This window comes from Scomber japonicus, chromosome 9, assembly GCF_027409825.1.
Source record: "Scomber japonicus isolate fScoJap1 chromosome 9, fScoJap1.pri, whole genome shotgun sequence".
NCBI classification, from domain to species: Eukaryota; Metazoa; Chordata; class Actinopteri; order Scombriformes; family Scombridae; genus Scomber; species Scomber japonicus.
The window spans coordinates 37,629,003-37,639,099 of NC_070586.1; positions in this window are offsets into that span (position 1 = coordinate 37,629,003).

The following is a 10,097-nucleotide window of genomic DNA, read 5'->3' on the forward strand; positions in this document are numbered from 1 at the left end:
GCTCCACATAGCTGTGCGAAAAGACTTTCTCTGCACTGACATATATTAAAAATAAATACAGATCGCGTCTAAATGTGGAGGATGATTTCCGTGTGGCCAAACCAAGAATGGACTTGCTGTGTTCCGCGCATAGCGCGCATCCATCTCATTAGATGAGATTAGCGCTGAAACATAGTTGCCAAAATGTAAATTTGCGCAGCAACAATGTACATATGTTTACAACAGTTTGTGGATATTACCCTAAATGAGATATTCTTCTGTTAAAATGGAGCTACGCTAAAGGGAATGTCAACAGAACAATCAGATGTCAGTAAAACTTCTTTAATAAATCAGCGCTCTCGCTGCTCTGTTCCCAAAATAAATTAACAGCTGTGAAGTAGTGTTTTCACGACACAGTTCATTTAACCAAAAGCAAGTTATAACAGGTAGTGCAACATTTTTATCAGGTAGTGAAGGGGGATGTTACCTCGATTCAGTAAACACGTAAAAGAAACCGTCTGATACCGTTAAGGTAAATCAAATGTAAGTGCAAACACAATATCACTCGAAATAGTGCAAGGTAATAACAATAACTCAATGTTGTTCAAATGTTAATATCCATATTAACACCATGACCAGCCTTGTTCAGTTGTAAACACACAAAAGAAGCATGTAAAGCTAACTTTTTTAGTTCATTCCTCATCGGGGAATCCTTCGAATTCTTCTTCCTCAGTGTCCGAATTGAACAGCTGAGCGAGTTCGGCATCCAACATGCCCGGCTCCGTCTCGTCAAAGTCGCCATTATCAGAGTCGGTGTCGCTGCTGATGTCAGCCCAGGCATTTACAATCCACTGGCAGATAGTGGCGTATGTGGCTCGGCGCTGTCTCCCCGTCTTGGTGAAGGTGTGTTCACCCTCTGTCATCCAGTGCTCCCACGCAGTTCGCAGTCGAGTTTTAAAAGCCCTGTTGACACCAACATCTAGCGACTGGAGCACTTTTGTCAATCCACCCGGAATGATGGCAAGCACTGAATTAGTGTGCTTCACTTGTTTTTTGACGCCATCAGTGATACGGGAGCGCATGGAGTCGCAGATCAATAGGGACGGAGCTGCATGAAAAAAGCCGCCCGGTCTCTTGACATAAATTTCTCTCAGCCACTCACTCATTTTTTCTTCATTCATCCATCCCTTCGAGTTAGCTTTGATGGCGACGCCAAAGGTGAGTGGAACCTCGTCCATGTTGACGATGTGCTCTGGTTGGATCTTTTTTTCAGTGATCTTGTTTTTGCAGTATGCGTGGAAAGTGGCCAGCTTTTCTTGGTAGTCTTGAGGCTGTTGCTGCGAAACAGTGGTTCGTGTGCGGATGGAGAGATGACGTCTTTTCATAAACCGAAAGCACCAAGAAGGGCCGCCTCTAAATTCATTTATGTTAAGTTCCTGTGCCAGCACTTTTGCCTTCATTCGAATCGTGACTGTAGAGACACTTCTACTTGCTGCTCTCTGCTCAACAACCCACTGTTCGAGTTGGTCCTCCAACTGTGGCCATCGTGCTTTGTTTCCTCGAAAGCTCTGTTTAGTCTTCTTTACCTGGCACAGGGCGTCTTGTTGCTTCCGCCACTTCCGCACCATTGACTCGTTAACGTTGAACTCTCTCGCCGCTGCTCTATTTCCGTGTTCAACTGCGTGACCGATGGCCTTTGAACTCTGCGTCGTAAGCGTGTCTCTTGCAAGGAGCCATTTTGGGGTCAAAATAGAGCCAAATTGTGTGGAACGCTGTCACTTTGGTGACGCCCCGACTACGGAGGCCACAAAATATTACCGTAATAACCATATACAAGGCGCACCGGATTATAAGGCGCACTGTCAGCTTTTGAGAAAATTGAAGGCTTTTAGGTGCGCCTTATAGTGCGGAAAATACGGTAACTATTACAGCTTCCACTCTTCTGGATGGCTTTCCACAAGATTATGGCTGTGGGAATTTTTGTCCATTCATTCAGAAGAGCATTGCTGAGATCAGACATCGATGTTGGATGAGAAGGCCTGGCTCATAATCTCAACAACATCTTTGTGATGAACTAGACGTGGTCTGCCACTTTGTGGCTGAGTTTCTGTTGTTCTTATAATATAATAATAATAATATAATAATTATAATAATATAATTTACAGTTGACAGTGAAATATCTAGCAGGGAACAAATTTCACAAACTGACATAGCAAGCTTGAATTCATTGAACTCTATAGAGCAACTCATTCTTTAACAAATGTGTGTAAATGCAGACTACATGGCTAGATGCTTGATTTCATACACCTGAGGCAATAGGTCTGAATAAAACACCTGAATTCAATGATTAAGAGGTGTATCTCAATACTTTTGTCGATAAAATATATCAATAGTCCAAAGTGATACAGTAAAATAAAAGTAAAAAAGTAATATTAATCACTGATACAGTATGTTTAACTGAATTGTATTTTTAAATGTTTTAAATATTTTTTAAGCAATTTACAGGAAAAATAAGTCTTACATTTAAGAATGCAACTGTGACATTATAGAACATAAATATGAGATTATTATTTATGAAAACTCAAAAGACATGCAAATAGTTTGTTTCTAGACACCTTATATTACTCAAAACTATACTAAAAACTAAAATATTTAAGCATTTTAAGGAAATTCATTTATTTTAAGATAGATCATGGTCGCACCACATGACTTTTTTCAGATCAGTTCTAATTCATTGAGATGAAAAAACACATAAAAGACTTAATTTACTATTTTAATATGAATTTATGTGTACTTTACATTCTTAATGTTTGAACTACTGCAATATATATTCCCATTTTTATTATTTTAAAATTGACCTGTTGAAAAGCCTTATACGTCATTCAACTTTTCCCTCTTTTCTTTACATACAATCTGTAATCCACCTGTCGGGTGAGTAATTATTGTTAATTATTAATTTAATTTAGTATTAAGTTTTATATTAAGTGCTAAATTTAGTTTGGTCTTTTACTGATTAGGCTATAATTAAACTATTTATTCCCATTTTGGTCTCTACCCCACAGGTGGTTCATTCAATCCTATTCTTCCCTTTCTAATTCAACAAAATAAAATGCTTACAAAATAATAACAATAACAATATAACCTCAAGTATCAATAAAAGAAACAAAACAAGACACAAACGTTTCTACTGGTTCAGGGGTTGGCTCGCCACTTCAGCCCTACTGTAATGTTCACTACCGGAACCAGCCGAGCTGAAGAATCTTTGATGCAGATGATGATGATGACTACGAGGATGCAGGGGATGACGAGGCGACGGTCATTTCACAGGTAAGTTATTACCGTCTGTTTTAAATTTGTGATAATATATAAGTCTGCATGTAGTTGGACGCAAGATATGTCACTGTAAGTGATAAGTTCATTTAAAGTTAGCATACCGCACAACGCTGAAGTTAGCTTCTGATTCGCCAGCCTCCGATTCAGCACTTAAGGGGGAATTAATTTAAAATGAATGAACTAGATTTACTGGACTAGATTATCCTACAGACCCTGTTTTTATGAATCTTCAGGGTCTGTTTATTATTTTACTCAGGATTCATGTTTTTGTAGAATCAATTGTTCATTACAAGTTCTATAAATCTGTCATGTGTTAATTGTTTTATTTAGCTAGACAAAACAAAATGTTCATTTGTGTTTGTTCATGATACAGTTTATTTCTTATGAAGTCTATTACGAAATATTTTTCTATCTATCAACAGGAAGCAAATCAGAACAGAACATTATTCTCATCATTCAGGCAAGTACAAAATAATGTATGAATGATATGATATTGTTTTGTTATGTTCCCTTATTCATCCATTATAACATAATATTAAAATTGTGGCTGAATTTAGACTATTGTTTTAATACCACAAATTGTATCTCTTCATTTTCAGGGTGCCCTTTGGAGGAGCCAGTGGACTTTGTGGACAGTTGGAGTTGAGGTCTAGGGAGAGGAGGTCGAGGAGAAATTCAACAGGGAGAAAGAGTAGGCCTCTTGTGATATGAGATGGTCGTGCAAAAGATGCAATTTTAGGTCATCAAAACGTTTAGAGCTCATAAAACATTATAGGTTGAACCATCCACACACTGGTCAAGGCCGGTCACTACCCTGCTTGTACTCAGATTGTCCTTGTTTATTTAAAAGTTGGGGGGCACTTCATGCACATTTGTCTAGAAATCATACACAGACTCAACAGTCAGGGCAGATAGTTTCATTTTCGTGTCTTGTGTGTAGTTCATGTAGTTTTAACACAGAAGCAATATTTTGAACACCTCAGGATTCATCTGAAAAAGCACGAAACTGTTAATTGTGTTTTTAAAGATAGTTACTACAGTACGAATATATATTCAACTTTTGCTTCACATAAAAGTAGGAAGCACAATCCTCAATGCATTGAAGAAATACTGTATTCCAGACACATTTAAGTCAGGCAAGTGAGGTAACAGACATTGTTACAGTACATGAAGTAACAGAAGTAGTAAAAGAAAGACAGAGGCTATATGAGGATATATACAATAGCCAAAGTAGTCCAGTGCTTCCTCTCATGATACCGTCAGGAGTATGAATTAAAAAAAACAAAGAAAAACCCAGAGGATCAAAACCTTAGTCAGTACAGAAAAAATACAAAAGAAAGTATACAAAAAGTATACATATACAGAATAAGTGTCAGAGTGAACCTTCGGCTCTGCCACATCTATCACACATGGGAGACACTGATTCATTCTATTAAGTTTAGTTTTGGAATAATGCAGTCTATGTCTGACTTTAAATTGAATTAACTAGGGGTGTGATGATACACTTTATTTTTAAGAAAACTTCAATGAGGGAATACATGACTGTTCTTTTATTTGAAATTCACAAAATGGAAAATGAATTGAAATGTTTTAACTAATCATCTTGTAATGAGTCACGTTAATTCTACTTTCTAAATGTACCATGTACTATTAATGCCTTCACTAACTTAAACTTCTTACCCAGAGTTCTCTATGCCTAGCCTGGGGGCGTTGATGTTGGGACTTCAAGGATGTCCCAATGTCCCAAGTTCCTGACTTCAGCCAACACTCCTATTATTTTCAGTGTTAATTGATTATTTGTCACTGTGCCACTTTCTCCTCTCTCCCTCTTCTCCCTTCCTCCCCCTCCTCTTTATTTCTCATTTCTCCCTGTTCACCCTTTCTCTTTCTCTCTCCCTAAACTCCACCTGGTCGAGGCAGATGGCCGCCCACCTACAGCCCAGTTCTACTCGAGGTTTCTTCCCGTTAAAGGGGAGTTTTTCATTGTCATTGTCGCCAAGTGCTGCTCATGTGGGAATGTTGGGTCTCTTAATTAAAAGAATGAGTATGGTCTAGACCTGCTATATGTGTAAAGTGCCTTGAGATTACTTTTGTTTTTATTTAGCGCTATATATGAAAGAAAGATTGATAAAGATTGATTGATGGTATTATTGATAAGAATCTTCCTCAGATGCTTTTATGTCTGCACTAAAATGAACTTTGAGGCAGCAAAACCAATGTAAACAAATCAGGTCACAGCCACCCAATCACATTCATGTTATTAGTTAATTAACCTGAAATCATTAAGGGGTCTCTTTAGTTTGTTTTAAGCCATTTGTAAAGCTTCCTATAGTAAACATTTCACTGATGGTAGCCATATGTTTGTGTTTACTTAATCACCTTTTTATGTGTTGCATCAGACCACTGGCTGTGTGTGAATACAGGTTTCTAAAAGAAAGCAATGTAGCTTGCATAAAAGTATGACAAGAAGCAAAAACTAATGTAATGATTAACCAACAGCAGCAGGATGTCTCACACTCCAAGCCCTTCTCTAAAGTTCATTTTCATTGGTCTTTACCAAAACAAACTTTTCTTATCTCACAGTGACTCTGTCTAGCATTTTTAAAATATGATTCTCACATTGGTTATAATTGTGATTTGATTCCGATTATAGTGAGTGCTGGAATTCGAGGAGATTACAATTGTTAGAAACATACATGAGAGGCCTTTTTGTAACTTTGCTGGTTGTTAATGATAACGGTTTAGCAAATATATGCATGATAGCGTGTGCTTAGATAAGAGTATTTGTGTCCAGACAAGCTGCTGTTTGTGCATGTAGAAGAAAGATTTTCCTCTCCTTTGAGACAAAGAACACATTCAAAACAAGGATAAAATACAATACTACACAAAACTATACTAATACAGCTGCAAAGAACAGCTGAATAAAGTGCTTGAGAATATTGCAAAAGTGTGTTGCTCTGAATAGGGTAAAGTGCAAATGTACTTGGCAGGATATTTTAACGTTGACAAAACATATCTTTGGAATTTCTGTACATATGTTTCTGGTCATTTATAGGCTGTCATATGTCAATACTGATATATCTGCAATGAGCTGATATTGGCCAATATATTAGTCATATTTCAATTATAATACAGTTTGAGAAAAATGTTTGGTCCTCTAGCTGGACACTCTTTTCTCACACATTTATTGACATTTGCAACTGAAGACTTGGCTATTATTATCAGTAACATATTAACAATTATAACTGCAGATGACCTTCTGACTTTTGCTGATTTCTTATTAAAGAGTGAGAAACTCATGAGCCTTTTTAAAGTTATCACCAATTCACACTGTAGAACTGATTGTTTATTACCCTTTATTAATAACCCATTAACATTTATAACTGCAGACTTGATAACTCCTTGGAAAATAAAAAAAACTCATGAACATTTACCAATGACCTGACTATTAAAGGCTCACCAACAAGAGGGATCATTTGGCAAAAATTACTCATGCATACTGATAACACAAATAAAGTAATCAGTTAGCCATTATGTAGTCTACATAAAGGGCCTTATGAAAAAGTATACTATTTGGTACAGATTTTAAATTGTTTTAACAATTTTACATTCAAGGTTCAAAATACAGACAAGCCATATCTGGTGAACTGGAGGTACAATTGATTACTTAATTTAGCAAAAGAAAGAAGAACTAAATCTGCAAGAAAAAAAGACTGACTGAAGCTCATACCATGATGCACCATCTTAAGGCTCCAAGATCTTTTTAATGTATTCTCCTCCGTGGCTGGGCCCTGAAAGGGAAAGGGAAAGAGGAAAACTGAATGGATTCCATTAATTTAATTGAAGCAGGCCCTGACAAGAGATAAAACATCTTGGGCCCACATCTCTTCAGGGTTGGTGCTGGGCTTCATAGTAAACAAGCCATGATCCGTAAACAAAGCCCAGAGAGCACTGCCACGCTCTACAGAGACTTCAAGGCCATGGAATATGTCAAAGATGGGCATGAATGGATACTGAAGTGCACCCCCTCCCACTTTCCTGTCTCCCCCCACTTAAGTATTCAAGCTGTACTCTGACCATTGTGCCTCAGCTTGTGGATATTTTGATGCTGGTAGCTAGCTATTTCAGTGACAGTACCTGCAGTGGATCAAGCAGAAAGAGAGACATCCACTCCAACAAGGGCATTGAAATATGGATAGCATTGTTGAATTCTAGACATAAGAACCACTTTGATGTGTCCCATCAGATATTATACACTCACACAATAATGTACTGTAAGCTAATGTACAGCATTTCACTTGTAACCTCATGATAAATATGTCAGATAATCCCTCAAATTTTCATTTCAGAGAAAGAAGAGATAGTGTGACGAAATACTACACTAGGCAAAACCTGTATGTCTGTTAATCTAGCTCTGTAAATGGGAGGCAGTGAATACTGAGCATGTAAAGCACATGTTGTTTGGCCACTCAAAAAGCAACTGGCATTTGGATATGTCACATTCTCCCCTGAATTGTTCCTCAGTAGGCACCAGCTTTTCACTCAGGTTGAATTGTAACACAAAACCCAGCAGAATCCATTAAAGGAGGAATAGCTTTATCTCCAGAACAGTGAGAATAGATGGCTGGGACAATACAAGCTATCTACCACAAACTGGCCCTGCATGGCCTGCAAATGTGGCTTGTGAACAGAATGCCAAGGTTGCAGCCTTTGTCCACATCTCAATAAACTGCTGGCAATTCAGCTGCATTGTGGTGAGAATGTGAACCTACACCTCACCTTAAAACTATTACACATTCAATATTCAGTATTAATTAGGGCTCGAGCATGAAAGGTTCCAGGACCCAACAGTCCCTGGTACTGAAAGTGTGAGGAACTTATTGTTTTTGTAGAGATTATTATTATTATTACTATTAGGGCTCAAGCACCAAGTTGTGCAAAGGCCCTATTCTATCTGAGTGAATCATAACTAGGGCCCTATTGTAATTGGAAGAATTATTATTTATCTAATGATTACTCTTTAGTGCCGTCTTATTGCTTTTAGCATTTTTGACCTGCTAGGAATGCTCAACAACTCATGACATTTTGCATATTCATCACAAGAGGCAAAACGTCTTGGGCTTTGACATGGTAATATGGCTCGATAACGCTCCCTACATGATTTCACAGTCAAAGCCCCACCTTTAAATTTGATGTGTAAAAGCCCCCAACTGTGGTGCACCCAGGGCTGGACTGGGACAAAAATTCGGCCCTGGACTTTTTGGTCCAGATCGGCCCACTACAATCCATGCTCAGATACTGTGCCAACTCACGTTGATGTACATTTAAACACACAAGCCCTTAATAACAGTAGTATACTGAACAATATCCCTTATATTCTGGAGACTTTAATAGGCTTGAATTAGTTTTAACTGTATAATGTGAAACTGTTGAATGAGCAATAAACCATAAACACTGACTGAAAAAAATATGTAAAGCATCATAGACTACATATGTGTTATGGTGTTAGATCAATGTCCATCATGAACATATTAGACTATAGGCACAAAGAACGGTGCATATTGACACTTACAACACTTTAACTCTGGTGACCTGATTTGGCGGATGTCATTATAGGTAGAAATTATCAAAAATTGTGAAAGTAGCAGATCTACATGCTCAAACCACATCACATTGCAACATGTGAGTTGAGTGGTAAGCTTGAAGATTTGTAATTATGTGGCATCCTTTGATGAAAATAGTGGTTAAGTGGTTAAAAGCAACTAGTCAATGACTCAGGATAGTATATGAATATGATTGTTTTCCAATACTTTAGATAACTAGATTTAGGCCTAGTTGTGACACACCACACTATGCAGAGTTATTTATTATGTTAAGTAAAGTTCATAGACAGTTAGTAACCGTTCTGAACATTTAATGAGTGTTTATCCACACCTGCTTAAAACTCTATCATCACTTCCACATGGTGGAGAGTCTTCCTCAACCTCCTGCTCCTGCACCACCATGGCAGCGGGAGCCTCACTTGACTCACTGTCCGACACCTGCTGCTGAGAGTTACCCACTCAAGAACCAGCGTGGGTGGGACTCATGGGCCTCTGTAGCCTATCATAGGGCCACTGGGCCAGGTATTCTTTAGACAGACAAGCCAATGGGCCTCTAATGTGTCTGCAGGCTGCAGCGGAGCTCTGTGGGCCGGTGCATGTCTCTGCTCTGGGCCAGGAGAGTAACCATGGCAAGGCGCAGCAAAAACTAAATGAACAAATAAAAAAAATTAAAAAACGGCAGCCACCGGCCCATTATTGACCGGCCCACCGGGAAAAGTCCTGGTACTCCCTATGGACAATCCACCCCTGGGTGCACCCCAGTGTTCACAAAGGTGTGAGGGCCTGATCATTTCAGTTTTATATTGTACCCTTATGTCATAAGTGTTTCCTCCATCAGTATCATTATACTGATCCAAATTAAAGATTTGGTGCTAGCACATTAAGCAGGAAAAAAAACCTAAATGGGTATCCTGTGATCAAATATTCTATTACATCATGCTGAAGAGTACGGTCTAGATCTGCTCTATGTGTAAAGTGTCTTGAGATGACTTTGTTGTGATTTGGCGCTATACAAATAAAGATTGATTGAAGACAAATTCAGATTATTTTTCAGTAGAAGCAACCATTTCTTACAAATCTGACAGGCAAGACAGGACTAGAGAAACTTGAGCCATTTGGTGTGAAAATCCGACTGTGGAGAGAGAAAACAATCTCACTTTTCCTGTGACACATTGGAGATGG